We start from the raw sequence: 14,268 nt of genomic DNA on the forward strand, positions 1-14,268 counted from the left end.
TGCATTGCCTTTACCTCCAGGATCCAATGGTTATATGTTTTCCGATGTACCATTGGATTCCCCTGCACCAGAATGGAAGATGCGAAAAGTTGCTTGATTTGATGCAGGGGTTCCTGAAGGTAATATGGTCTCTTCATGACTGCTACAGGTGTGGTGTTGTCCTTGTAGAGTGGCAATAAGGTTCGGAGAGGAAAGGACATCCAATACCGAAGTAGAGAGCTTTCTGGGCTGTTGGGGCCTATCAGGACTTTGTACAAGGGGCACAAGAAAAGGGAACGGTAAAAGAGGTGTGTGTTGACCATTCCCAGACCCCCTTCTTTGACAGTACGGAAAGTTACGGTTTTCTTCGGCCTTTCTACTTTTCCCATCCATAGAAATTTCATGACAGCCTTCGAAATCTGGTCAGCCATTTTTTTATTACAAGGTAATACCTGTGCAAAGTACACAGTTCCGGAGAGAGCCTTCGACTTGAGGAAAAGCACCCTCTGGTAAATATTAAACCGTCGACTGGCATTCTCTCGCAGAATACCATTTAAAGAGCTAAATGCATCATTCCAAATCCTACTAGCTGTCTCTTCTATGGAATGGGAAAATTTAATTCCTAACAGGGACAATGTTGGCGCTGACACAAGCCACTCAAGAGGCCAAATTGATCTAGAGCTCCAAGTCCCGAGTCCCAGGGCTTTTGTTTTCTCCTTATTCATCCTTGCCTTTGTCCACTGACAGAACATATCAAGGATTTGTCCTGCCCCTGGTAAAATCTTCGTCACAAGAAACGAAAATGGTGACGTCATCAACAAAGGCTCTGACAGTGAGTTTTTCATTAAACAATGATATACCCTTGAGAACTCGAGAGATAAACGCACAAGCAAAGGCTCAATGTATAGAACGAAGAGATGCACAGATAGGGGCATCCCTGGCGAATCGACTGAATATCACTAATCACCCCAGCCACCTCCGATCCGTTGAGGATTGACATTCCTGTTACAGAATACATAATCTGTAACCAACGGACGAAAGTGGTGGGGTAACCCATGACATCCAGAATCCTCCAGAGGACTTCCCTGTTAACCAGGTCGTAGGCCTTTTCAAAGTCAACTCCAACAATGGCAGCGCCCATACCCCGAATCAAAGAGTTGGAAGAGTCATGGCATCCCCGGTCATCAACAAATTGAATGACATCTCTGTAAAGACTTAAATTATCAAAAATCAATCTACCAGGTACCCCACCTTTTTGATGAGGCCCTATGGTAGAAGATAGTGTCTGCCTCAATCGTCTCGCTAAGACAGATGCCATGACTTTGTAGTCACAATTCAAAAGAGAAATTGGCCGAAAATTAGAAATTCCACAAAGTCCCGAAGACTTAGGAATTAGCCTGATCGCCGCTTGGCCCTGCGAAGACGTCAGAGTTTCCCTTCCAGGATATGATTAAACATATCCAAGAAGTGGGGTGCGATCACGTCCCAAAATTCTACGTAAAACTCGTAAGGAATGCCATCGGTGCCAGGGGACTTGTTTGACTTCATTGCTATTAGAGCAGCTCTAATCTCAAGAAGGGAAATTGGTGCTGTTAGGTTTGGCGTTGGCTTAAAGCAATCTCTTACTCCTTCAAGGAACTCAGACCCTGCCAGTATGTCAGGAGAAAGTTGAGTCTTAAAAATTTTTGTAAAATGAGCAACAATTTCTGCTGAAATTTCCTCTTTGGTCGATAAGCAAGTGCCATTGGGAGCAATGATCTTATCAATGCAACATTTTCGATAATTATTCCTGGCACGATTTATGTGAAAAATACTTGCTTCCTCTACATCTGGCCCTTCGAAGCAGCGGGAACGAATCCCATACCCTTTGAGTGTGCTCTCCTCCCAAGACTTTGAGAATTTTCTCAACTGTTGAAAGGCAACCCAATCAAAGGTATCTGCTTCGGCCATTTCCTGTATGCATGATTGATAGAAAAACTTAGTTTCTCTTATCAGCCTTGCTCTTTGCCTGGAATAATCCACCGAAATACGCTTGATACCCGGTTTCAGGACACTCTCCCACCAATTTGCTACATTACTTTCCCTAAGAGGATGATTAGCAGATTCCTGAATGAAATTGGTTACGTATTTCTGAAAACCTTCTTCTGACAATATTGAAGTATTTAGTTTCCACAATCCGGCAGGTGGTCTGCTACGATTTGGGAGATCAAGATTGCAAGTAAGTGTGGATTGTACCGACTGATGGTCACTAATCGATAAAGGCTGCAAACAAATATTTAAAAATTTATCCGCAAACGATCGACTAGCATAAATCCTATCAAGCCTAGAAGAACCGTCGTGGTAATGGAAAGTGTGGCCCGGATCACTATGATTTAGCTTTTTCCAGATGTCTACCAGATCAAGACCAGTAACCATCTCCTTCAAAGCATAGCTAACAACACTACTTGGGACAGGGAGGGATTGGATATTTGCCCTATCTTGGATGTCGTCAACACAATTAAAATCGCCCATCAACACGAAGGGCAGTCGAGTGGTAACTGAGTAGGCAGGAACGGTTTGACGAAGAAAATTGTTTCTCTCATTCTTTACCTGCTTACCTGACGGGGCATAGATATTAATAAACGTAAAACATTTTACGTCAATGGAGATAAGCCTTCCGTCAGGTTCAAGAAGCAGTCGAGAATACTCCAGACCATGTCTAATTAGAATGGCTGTTCCTTTTTTGTTGGGACCGACATTTGCTAGCAAGTGGTAACAGCTTTCAATAATTGGGCAAGAGTGAAAGGCTACCTCTTGAAGTCCTACGATATCTAAATTACCGTCCCTGCAGAAATTTAAAAGAATTTGACGTCGCTCGACTGATCGAATACCTCCAATGTTGATAGAAGCGATTTTTAATTGTGAAGTCATGTGTTAGGTTTTTTGAGTACGGGAATGCCTGAAGTGGGTTTCGAATTTTGGGGCGTCAGGGTAGGTTTAAATCGTTTACTTCGTGGTACCGTGGGAATTTTCAGGGGGTCCTTAGTTTTGTCTGGATCAGTGGTATCAATTTCCCCCGTGTCGGGTTCCATTGATTCCATGATAATTGTCACTGTTTCCTGGTCTTCTGTCTCTGTGTGAGGTGCTGCTATTTTGGATTTCGTAATTGGTTTCAAAGGGTTGTCTTTCGGAGGTACAGATGCGGGAGTGGTAGCGGTGTCACATTCCATGGTTTCAGTTTCCAAATTATTAGTACTTCCTGAGAGTGAATCTTGTGATTCACTCCCCAGAGGTACCTGGGAAACCATGGAATTTGCTATCACGGGAATTACTACGGGTGTCTGTTTAATAGTCTCTGTCTTTTTAGTCTTTTTGGCAACAGGTTTTTGGACAATGGTGGGTTCCTGGTTTCGTTTTAAAGTTGGGCAGTCGTAGCTAAAGTGTGTCTCTTCGTCGCAAAGTCTGCAAGTGGGCTTTTGTCCGTCATACTTTACCATGGCACGATAACTGCCAATGGTAATGTATGAGGGAATGTTTTTCGTCACCGTCATTCTTACAATCATCCAAGTTGCTAGGACAGGGTATAAAACTTCATCCTCTGCCACCCGATAGCGCTCCCACCGAGCTTCAATTACATTTCCAAATTCCTTAAGACGTGTCTGAACTACTCCCAAGTCTAGGTTCTGTGGAATCCCTGCAATTCGAACAAATTTCTCTTGGACATTGCTATCCTTTATCACTACACTAACTTCTTTCCCCTCCAATTCGGTCCTGACGATACCACTGTGTTGGGACAAAAAACTTGAGGTATATGCCTCTGACGTAAACGTAATTCTAGCGACCTGGTTTCTCGTATCTAGCACAGCAACTAGGCCTAAGAGATCCTGAGCATCAACCTTCAAACTACGCACAAAACCATGAACCGTACGCATACTCAATTTCGGGAATTGAACCCCAAAATCAATATCTACACTATTGAGCCACTTGGCAGCCATTGTCCCCTAGACAATGTAAACAAACTGCCAAAAAAAGGGGAGGGGAAGGACCCCACACACGTAAACAAACACGACAAATAAAACAATTGGCAACAAAACACTACAAAAACAGCTAAACTATACAAAATAAACACTCAAAAACACGAATATAACAACAAAAAGTAATAAAAAATAACAAAAACTCACAAAATGATGGAAAAACGGGAGAACACAAAAAGACGTCTGCATCCGACGCAGCTTAACTTCTGGGAATAAAACACTCTACACTTCCCTTGTTGGTGTTTAAAAAATAGCTATCAGTGTGTACGAGATGAATTATCAAAATTCAACCCTAGATGGCGTTTAATAAAGTATCAAAATTCACCACGAGATGGTTTTAACTAAAACTTTGATTCATTTTCGAAACTCTTGCTGGTTATAAAACGTTTGATGCCAACAGCATCCCGTATTCCCAAGCGGTCACCCTTCTAGGTACTAACGGGACCCGACGCAGCTTAACTTCTGGGAGCTGACGAGACCAGGGTTTTTTCTGCGTGGTATGGCCGTTGACGTTTTATTACGAAACTGAATTGAATACACTCAAGGAATGATTTTCCAACATTGAAACCTACACAAGGACGATTAATTTCTATAATTAAGGATATTGGACTGGTAACCATCGTGTTCGTTGAGCCACTATTTTTCTATGAAATAGAAATTCACATTCATCGGTAAAGTCACTGCTGGTAATAAAACACTCTACACTTCCCTTGTTGGTGTTTAAAAAATAGCTATCAGTGTGTACGAGATGAATTATCAAAATTCAACCCTAGATGGCGTTTAATAAAGTATCAAAATTCACCACGAGATGGTTTTAACCAAAACTTTGATTCATTTTGATGTGGTTATTTTAACTAAAACTTTGATGCCCTTCATGCCTTTTTCTGAAACTCTTGCTGGGTTAATTTATAAACGTTTGTTTTTTGATAGTTCCAAAGTCTGCTGTAATAACTTTGGTGAATAGCATCGTTTTATCCCAAGCGGTCACCCTTTTCTAGGTACTAACGGGACCCGACGCAGCTTAACTTCTGGGAGCTGACGAGACCAGGTTTTTTCTGCGTGGTATGGCCGTTGACGTTTTAATACGAAACTGAATTGAATACACTCAAGGAATGATTTTCCAACATTGAAACCTACACAAGGACGATTAATTTCTATAATTAAGGATATTGGACTGGTAACCATCGTGTTCGTTGAGCCACTATTTTTCTATGAAATAGAAATTCATATTCATCGGTAAAGTCACTGCTGGTAATAAAACACTCTACACTTCCCTTGTTGGTGTTTAAAAAATAGCTATCAGTGTGTACGAGATGAATTATCAAAATTCAACCCTAGATGGCGTTTAATAAAGTATCAAAATTCACCACGAGATGGTTTTAACTAAAACTTTGATTCATTTTCGAAACTCTTGCTGGTTATAAAACGTTTGATGCCAACAGCATCCCGTATTCCCAAGCGGTCACCCTTCTAGGTACTAACGGGACCCGACGCAGCTTAACTTCTGGGAGCTGACGAGACCAGGTTTTTTCTGCGTGGTATGGCCGTTGACGTTTTAATACGAAACTGAATTGAATACACTCAAGGAATGATTTTCCAACATTGAAACCTACACAAGGACGATTAATTTCTATAATTAAGGATATTGGACTGGTAACCATCGTGTTCGTTGAGCCACTATTTTTCTATGAAATAGAAATTCATATTCATCGGTAAAGTCACTGCTGGTAATAAAACACTCTACACTTCCCTTGTTGGTGTTTAAAAAATAGCTATCAGTGTGTACGAGATGAGTTATCAAAATTCAACCCTAGATGGCGTTTAATAAAGTATCAAAATTCACCACGAGATGGTTTTAACTAAAACTTTGATTCATTTTCGAAACTCTTGCTGGTTATAAAACGTTTGATGCCAACAGCATCCCGTATTCCCAAGCGGTCACCCTTCTAGGTACTAACGGGACCCGACGCAGCTTAACTTCTGGGAGCTGACGAGACCAGGTTTTTTCTGCGTGGTATGGCCGTTGACGTTTTAATACGAAACTGAATTGAATACACTCAAGGAATGATTTTCCAACATTGAAACCTACACAAGGACGATTAATTTCTATAATTAAGGATATTGGACTGGTAACCATCGTGTTCGTTGAGCCACTATTTTTCTATGAAATAGAAATTACACATTCATCGGTAAAGTCACTGCTGGTAATAAAACACTCTACACTTCCCTTGTTGGTGTTTAAAAAATAGCTATCAGTGTGTACGAGATGAATTATCAAAATTCAACCCTAGATGGCGTTTAATAAAGTATCAAAATTCACCACGAGATGGTTTTAACTAAAACTTTGATTCATTTTCGAAACTCTTGCTGGTTATAAAACGTTTGATGCCAACAGCATCCCGTATTCCCAAGCGGTCACCCTTCTAGGTACTAACGGGACCCGACGCAGCTTAACTTCTGGGAGCTGACGAGACCAGGTTTTTTCTGCGTGGTATGGCCGTTGACGTTTTAATACGAAACTGAATTGAATACACTCAAGGAATGATTTTCCAACATTGAAACCTACACAAGGACGATTAATTTCTTATAATTAAGGATATTGGACTGGTAACCATCGTGTTCGTTGAGCCACTATTTTTCTATGAAATAGAAATTCATATTCATCGGTAAAGTCACTGCTGGTAATAAAACACTCTACACTTCCCTTGTTGGTGTTTAAAAAATAGCTATCAGTGTGTACGAGATGAATTATCAAAATTCAACCCTAGATGGCGTTTAATAAAGTATCAAAATTCACCACGAGATGGTTTTAACTAAAACTTTGATTCATTTTCGAAACTCTTGCTGGTTATAAAACGTTTGATGCCAACAGCATCCCGTATTCCCAAGCGGTCACCCTTCTAGGTACTAACGGGACCCGACGCAGCTTAACTTCTGGGAGCTGACGAGACCAGGTTTTTTCTGCGTGGTATGGCCGTTGACGTTTTAATACGAAACTGAATTGAATACACTCAAGGAATGATTTTCCAACATTGAAACCTACACAAGGACGATTAATTTCTATAATTAAGGATATTGGACTGGTAACCATCGTGTTCGTTGAGCCACTATTTTTCTATGAAATAGAAATTCATATTCATCGGTAAAGTCACTGCTGGTAATAAAACACTCTACACTTCCCTTGTTGGTGTTTAAAAAATAGCTATCAGTGTGTACGAGATGAGTTATCAAAATTCAACCCTAGATGGCGTTTAATAAAGTATCAAAATTCACCACGAGATGGTTTTAACTAAAACTTTGATTCATTTTCGAAACTCTTGCTGGTTATAAAACGTTTGATGCCAACAGCATCCCGTATTCCCAAGCGGTCACCCTTCTAGGTACTAACGGGACCCGACGCAGCTTAACTTCTGGGAGCTGACGAGACCAGGTTTTTTCTGCGTGGTATGGCCGTTGACGTTTTAATACGAAACTGAATTGAATACACTCAAGGAATGATTTTCCAACATTGAAACCTACACAAGGACGATTAATTTCTATAATTAAGGATATTGGACTGGTAACCATCGTGTTCGTTGAGCCACTATTTTTCTATGAAATAGAAATTAACACATTCATCGGTAAAGTCACTGCTGGTAATAAAACACTCTACACTTCCCTTGTTGGTGTTTAAAAAATAGCTATCAGTGTGTACGAGATGAGTTATCAAAATTCAACCCTAGATGGCGTTTAATAAAGTATCAAAATTCACCACGAGATGGTTTTAACTAAAACTTTGATTCATTTTCGAAACTCTTGCTGGTTATAAAACGTTTGATGCCAACAGCATCCCGTATTCCCAAGCGGTCACCCTTCTAGGTACTAACGGGACCCGACGCAGCTTAACTTCTGGGAGCTGACGAGACCAGGTTTTTTCTGCGTGGTATGGCCGTTGACGTTTTAATACGAAACTGAATTGAATACACTCAAGGAATGATTTTCCAACATTGAAACCTACACAAGGACGATTAATTTCTATAATTAAGGATATTGGACTGGTAACCATCGTGTTCGTTGAGCCACTATTTTTCTATGAAATAGAAATTAACACATTCATCGGTAAAGTCACTGCTGGTAATAAAACACTCTACACTTCCCTTGTTGGTGTTTAAAAAATAGCTATCAGTGTGTACGAGATGAATTATCAAAATTCAACCCTAGATGGCGTTTAATAAAGTATCAAAATTCACCACGAGATGGTTTTAACTAAAACTTTGATTCATTTTCGAAACTCTTGCTGGTTATAAAACGTTTGATGCCAACAGCATCCCGTATTCCCAAGCGGTCACCCTTCTAGGTACTAACGGGACCCGACGCAGCTTAACTTCTGGGAGCTGACGAGACCAGGTTTTTTCTGCGTGGTATGGCCGTTGACGTTTTATTACGAAACTGAATTGAATACACTCAAGGAATGATTTTCCAACATTGAAACCTACACAAGGACGATTAATTTCTATAATTAAGGATATTGGACTGGTAACCATCGTGTTCGTTGAGCCACTATTTTTCTATGAAATAGAAATTCACATTCATCGGTAAAGTCACTGCTGGTAATAAAACACTCTACACTTCCCTTGTTGGTGTTTAAAAAATAGCTATCAGTGTGTACGAGATGAATTATCAAAATTCAACCCTAGATGGCGTTTAATAAAGTATCAAAATTCACCACGAGATGGTTTTAACTAAAACTTTGATTCATTTTCGAAACTCTTGCTGGTTATAAAACGTTTGATGCCAACAGCATCCCGTATTCCCAAGCGGTCACCCTTCTAGGTACTAACGGGACCCGACGCAGCTTAACTTCTGGGAGCTGACGAGACCAGGTTTTTTCTGCGTGGTATGGCCGTTGACGTTTTAATACGAAACTGAATTGAATACACTCAAGGAATGATTTTCCAACATTGAAACCTACACAAGGACGATTAATTTCTATAATTAAGGATATTGGACTGGTAACCATCGTGTTCGTTGAGCCACTATTTTTCTATGAAATAGAAATTCATATTCATCGGTAAAGTCACTGCTGGTAATAAAACACTCTACACTTCCCTTGTTGGTGTTTAAAAAATAGCTATCAGTGTGTACGAGATGAATTATCAAAATTCAACCCTAGATGGCGTTTAATAAAGTATCAAAATTCACCACGAGATGGTTTTAACTAAAACTTTGATTCATTTTCGAAACTCTTGCTGGTTATAAAACGTTTGATGCCAACAGCATCCCGTATTCCCAAGCGGTCACCCTTCTAGGTACTAACGGGACCCGACGCAGCTTAACTTCTGGGAGCTGACGAGACCAGGTTTTTTCTGCGTGGTATGGCCGTTGACGTTTTAATACGAAACTGAATTGAATACACTCAAGGAATGATTTTCCAACATTGAAACCTACACAAGGACGATTAATTTCTATAATTAAGGATATTGGACTGGTAACCATCGTGTTCGTTGAGCCACTATTTTTCTATGAAATAGAAATTCATATTCATCGGTAAAGTCACTGCTGGTAATAAAACACTCTACACTTCCCTTGTTGGTGTTTAAAAAATAGCTATCAGTGTGTACGAGATGAGTTATCAAAATTCAACCCTAGATGGCGTTTAATAAAGTATCAAAATTCACCACGAGATGGTTTTAACTAAAACTTTGATTCATTTTCGAAACTCTTGCTGGTTATAAAACGTTTGATGCCAACAGCATCCCGTATTCCCAAGCGGTCACCCTTCTAGGTACTAACGGGACCCGACGCAGCTTAACTTCTGGGAGCTGACGAGACCAGGTTTTTTCTGCGTGGTATGGCCGTTGACGTTTTAATACGAAACTGAATTGAATACACTCAAGGAATGATTTTCCAACATTGAAACCTACACAAGGACGATTAATTTCTATAATTAAGGATATTGGACTGGTAACCATCGTGTTCGTTGAGCCACTATTTTTCTATGAAATAGAAATTCACATTCATCGGTAAAGTCACTGCTGGTAATAAAACACTCTACACTTCCCTTGTTGGTGTTTAAAAAATAGCTATCAGTGTGTACGAGATGAATTATCAAAATTCAACCCTAGATGGCGTTTAATAAAGTATCAAAATTCACCACGAGATGGTTTTAACTAAAACTTTGATTCATTTTCGAAACTCTTGCTGGTTATAAAACGTTTGATGCCAACAGCATCCCGTATTCCCAAGCGGTCACCCTTCTAGGTACTAACGGGACCCGACGCAGCTTAACTTCTGGGAGCTGACGAGACCAGGTTTTTTCTGCGTGGTATGGCCGTTGACGTTTTAATACGAAACTGAATTGAATACACTCAAGGAATGATTTTCCAACATTGAAACCTACACAAGGACGATTAATTTCTATAATTAAGGATATTGGACTGGTAACCATCGTGTTCGTTGAGCCACTATTTTTCTATGAAATAGAAATTCACATTCATCGGTAAAGTCACTGCTGGTAATAAAACACTCTACACTTCCCTTGTTGGTGTTTAAAAAATAGCTATCAGTGTGTACGAGATGAATTATCAAAATTCAACCCTAGATGGCGTTTAATAAAGTATCAAAATTCACCACGAGATGGTTTTAACTAAAACTTTGATTCATTTTCGAAACTCTTGCTGGTTATAAAACGTTTGATGCCAACAGCATCCCGTATTCCCAAGCGGTCACCCTTCTAGGTACTAACGGGACCCGACGCAGCTTAACTTCTGGGAGCTGACGAGACCAGGTTTTTTCTGCGTGGTATGGCCGTTGACGTTTTAATACGAAACTGAATTGAATACACTCAAGGAAGGATTTTCCAACATTGAAACCTACACAAGGACGATTAATTTCTATAATTAAGGATATTGGACTGGTAACCATCGTGTTCGTTGAGCCACTATTTTTCTATGAAATAGAAATTCATATTCATCGGTAAAGTCACTGCTGGTAATAAAACACTCTACACTTCCCTTGTTGGTGTTTAAAAAATAGCTATCAGTGTGTACGAGATGAGTTATCAAAATTCAACCCTAGATGGCGTTTAATAAAGTATCAAAATTCACCATGAGATGGTTTTAACTAAAACTTTGATTCATTTTCGAAACTCTTGCTGGTTATAAAACGTTTGATGCCAACAGCATCCCGTATTCCCAAGCGGTCACCCTTCTAGGTACTAACGGGACCCGACGCAGCTTAACTTCTGGGAGCTGACGAGACCAGGTTTTTTCTGCGTGGTATGGCCGTTGACGTTTTAATACGAAACTGAATTGAATACACTCAAGGAATGATTTTCCAACATTGAAACCTACACAAGGACGATTAATTTCTATAATTAAGGATATTGGACTGGTAACCATCGTGTTCGTTGAGCCACTATTTTTCTATGAAATAGAAATTCACATTCATCGGTAAAGTCACTGCTGGTAATAAAACACTCTACACTTCCCTTGTTGGTGTTTAAAAAATAGCTATCAGTGTGTACGAGATGAATTATCAAAATTCAACCCTAGATGGCGTTTAATAAAGTATCAAAATTCACCACGAGATGGTTTTAACTAAAACTTTGATTCATTTTCGAAACTCTTGCTGGTTATAAAACGTTTGATGCCAACAGCATCCCGTATTCCCAAGCGGTCACCCTTCTAGGTACTAACGGGACCCGACGCAGCTTAACTTCTGGGAGCTGACGAGACCAGGTTTTTTCTGCGTGGTATGGCCGTTGACGTTTTAATACGAAACTGAATTGAATACGCTCAAGGAATGATTTTCCAACATTGAAACCTACACAAGGACGATTAATTTCTATAATAAGGATATTGGACTGGTAACTGTAACGAAGCCATCTAAATATATATACCTTTGCAGATACCCACAATATGATCTATTTGCTTATGCTTATTTTATATTCACATTATATTCTTATTCACTATTACAAACGTATTTGCTAGTTGCTTCATGTGCAACCATGTTGACCTAGATAAAACTTCCGGGTTCTGACTCACGCGTGTGACGCACCTACGCGTCACGAACATCACGCCACATGCGAAGATGCGACGTTTCATGGTGAACCCACTTTCTGACAAGAGTCAGACAAGTATCAGCTTGCAAGACGTTCAGTCGCCTTTAGCTTGAATTGTCACTCTTAAACAGTAGACTTTTATCTTGATGTGTTAGCTTATTCATTTTAATCCATTAGTTATTCCTCCAACTTATTTTGTTCTTCTTTCCTCTCCGAGCGTCGTGTGTATTCGAATTATCTTCTCAACACGTATTCCAAATACTATACGTGTCGGCAAGTAGTATTGTTTCCCGTTTTCTCCTATTATTCCCTCACGCTTGTACGCCCGCGCTACCACGGTAAGATCAAATTACTTTGTCTCGAATCTCACGCTCAGTTTCCCTATTGGACTCACGTCCATGTATTCCTACTCGTTTTGTAAACCTTTGGCCTCAGCTTAGTAATACATAATCATCATTGTGGGTAAATACGCCTCTGAGTTTATTTACACAACAAATTGTCTTAATTCGTAAAGCCATTCACCCGAGAGGGAGAATGCTTTACATAATGGTGGCAGCGATTTTTCGAACTCAACCACAATGATTGACGATGTTATTACTGGCGGCCCTAAACTTTTGCGTTCTCCTATAAACACTCCCATTTTCCCCAAAACCACTGCTATCCCAGATCAATTTCAAGGAGGTAAAGCGTCAGAGAAAACAATTGAGGCTGTTAAAAAATCTGCATCACCCATTTTTAAACCCAAAGTAAAACAAGATGACACTCAGTTAAAGAAACTTAGAACGAATGCGGCGTATGTGGCTGTCCCAGGGTTAGATAACATTAACTCTAGAAAACCCCGTGTTAAGAATATTACTAAGGTAACTTCCGTGTCTCAATCAACTTCCCTTTTAGCTAAGTTTACATCAAAACTGTCACCCGTTAATCCTACTCCAAAATCTACGTCAAAAACCAGCTTTCTCTCCAGCACAATTTTAAGTTTTTTCAAGAGGAAGAACACAACTAATGGAAAAACAGTTGACACTGAGTCTTCACCACCTATACCACGAGATCACGACGAATCAGGAGAAGATTTTCCAGATTCAGACGAGCAGGTTGCCATCCCTACTACTAGCCATCAGGAGCCTGAAGGAGAGAAAAGCGGATTTCCAGTCGAACGACCCGAAGATCCGGACCCAACTAATCTGGTTGCTAAAGGACATCCAATTGACATACCTTTATCCGAACAACCCGCAGATAACGGAGTGGAAGAAACCAACGTCTCTTCTGAAATATTTGACGGCGATTCTAGAGGTGAAACTCACCATACGGACGAAGAAGACGAAGAAAACGGAACAGCAGGCGTCCGAGTTAACGGCAATTTTCACGACATATGCGAGGCAGTTTCTGACCTTCCTCTTCGGACAGATTTACAACATCACCGACTTAACGAAACTAACTCAAACGAAAAACAAGATCGTTTGTACTATATTTCCGAATCTGCGGATCACGGGAAGCGACGTAAGACAACCCACCTCCCACCTAATTCTGGAACTGAAAGAGTTCTCCTTCCATTTGGAACGTCTACTACTAACCCACCAACAAACATTTCTGGCGGAAATTCACAACCTTTTCCTATACCTAAAAAACCTTCAGTTACTTACGCTATTGGAACCACTGACCCCGGAGATAAAATCACTTCTGACAAAACTGGACAACTTCCCAGCAGTCATCAGACCAAACAACGTGCAGTTGACGGGGAACTTCAAACAAACGCTAATCCAAACCAAAACAAACTTGAGACAGTTGTTACCATTGAATACCACAAGCCGACCGACCGACCAAGCACTACAGCAGCCGAGACCCAGACGACGTCCGAGGCCATCACCAAACAGAGACTAACGTCACATCCAGCAATAACTCAATCGATACCCAAATCGACGACACCCTTTCTTGGAACAGAAGTCGTATCAGCTACAAACAATTTTTTGGAATCTGGAACAATTCCAGTTAGCATTCCAGAACTCATTCAGAATCCGAAAAAGAGAAGTTTAACCTCCCAATTTCCCAATCCAAATAACAAAATGGCGTACTCTCTTTCCCACACTAGAGCAGCTACTGTTAAAGATCTGGATGATTTCCAAAACAATCAACATACATTCTCTCGTTTGCAATTACTTCCTTCTTTCTCTGGAAGTCCAATTTCCCGTTTTGACTCTTGGCTGGAATCTTTTGAAAGTATAGTAGATGGATCTG

At 40.3% G+C, this 14,268-nt stretch overlaps 14 non-coding genes and 1 pseudogene across 14 annotated transcripts; all 15 read right to left on the bottom strand.

The window, feature by feature from the left end:
* Window positions 1-4,383: 4,383 nt before the first annotated feature.
* Window positions 4,384-4,503, bottom strand: LOC123469137 (annotated as a pseudogene).
* Window positions 4,504-5,425: 922 nt separating this feature from the next.
* Window positions 5,426-5,544, bottom strand: LOC123469112. The gene has a single exon (XR_006642473.1). It is a non-coding gene; the product is annotated as a 5S ribosomal RNA (ribosomal RNA).
* Window positions 5,545-5,901: 357 nt separating this feature from the next.
* On the bottom strand, window positions 5,902-6,020 carry LOC123469123. Its single transcript, XR_006642484.1, has one exon. It is a non-coding gene; the product is annotated as a 5S ribosomal RNA (ribosomal RNA).
* Window positions 6,021-6,378: 358 nt separating this feature from the next.
* Window positions 6,379-6,497, bottom strand: LOC123469134. The gene has a single exon (XR_006642495.1). It is a non-coding gene; the product is annotated as a 5S ribosomal RNA (ribosomal RNA).
* A 358-nt stretch (window positions 6,498-6,855) lies between these two features.
* Window positions 6,856-6,974, bottom strand: LOC123469141. Its single transcript, XR_006642497.1, has one exon. It is a non-coding gene; the product is annotated as a 5S ribosomal RNA (ribosomal RNA).
* Window positions 6,975-7,331: 357 nt separating this feature from the next.
* Window positions 7,332-7,450, bottom strand: LOC123469142. Its single transcript, XR_006642498.1, has one exon. It is a non-coding gene; the product is annotated as a 5S ribosomal RNA (ribosomal RNA).
* A 359-nt stretch (window positions 7,451-7,809) lies between these two features.
* Window positions 7,810-7,928, bottom strand: LOC123469113. Its single transcript, XR_006642474.1, has one exon. It is a non-coding gene; the product is annotated as a 5S ribosomal RNA (ribosomal RNA).
* A 359-nt stretch (window positions 7,929-8,287) lies between these two features.
* On the bottom strand, window positions 8,288-8,406 carry LOC123469114. The gene has a single exon (XR_006642475.1). It is a non-coding gene; the product is annotated as a 5S ribosomal RNA (ribosomal RNA).
* A 357-nt stretch (window positions 8,407-8,763) lies between these two features.
* On the bottom strand, window positions 8,764-8,882 carry LOC123469115. The gene has a single exon (XR_006642476.1). It is a non-coding gene; the product is annotated as a 5S ribosomal RNA (ribosomal RNA).
* Window positions 8,883-9,239: 357 nt separating this feature from the next.
* On the bottom strand, window positions 9,240-9,358 carry LOC123469116. The gene has a single exon (XR_006642477.1). It is a non-coding gene; the product is annotated as a 5S ribosomal RNA (ribosomal RNA).
* A 357-nt stretch (window positions 9,359-9,715) lies between these two features.
* LOC123469117 lies at window positions 9,716-9,834 on the bottom strand. The gene has a single exon (XR_006642478.1). It is a non-coding gene; the product is annotated as a 5S ribosomal RNA (ribosomal RNA).
* Window positions 9,835-10,191: 357 nt separating this feature from the next.
* LOC123469118 lies at window positions 10,192-10,310 on the bottom strand. Its single transcript, XR_006642479.1, has one exon. It is a non-coding gene; the product is annotated as a 5S ribosomal RNA (ribosomal RNA).
* A 357-nt stretch (window positions 10,311-10,667) lies between these two features.
* On the bottom strand, window positions 10,668-10,786 carry LOC123469119. Its single transcript, XR_006642480.1, has one exon. It is a non-coding gene; the product is annotated as a 5S ribosomal RNA (ribosomal RNA).
* A 357-nt stretch (window positions 10,787-11,143) lies between these two features.
* LOC123469120 lies at window positions 11,144-11,262 on the bottom strand. Its single transcript, XR_006642481.1, has one exon. It is a non-coding gene; the product is annotated as a 5S ribosomal RNA (ribosomal RNA).
* Window positions 11,263-11,619: 357 nt separating this feature from the next.
* LOC123469121 lies at window positions 11,620-11,738 on the bottom strand. Its single transcript, XR_006642482.1, has one exon. It is a non-coding gene; the product is annotated as a 5S ribosomal RNA (ribosomal RNA).
* Window positions 11,739-14,268: the final 2,530 nt, after the last annotated feature.

This window comes from Daphnia magna, unplaced genomic scaffold (assembly GCF_020631705.1).
Source record: "Daphnia magna isolate NIES unplaced genomic scaffold, ASM2063170v1.1 Dm_contigs504, whole genome shotgun sequence".
Lineage (NCBI taxonomy): Eukaryota > Metazoa > Arthropoda > Branchiopoda > Diplostraca > Daphniidae > Daphnia > Daphnia magna.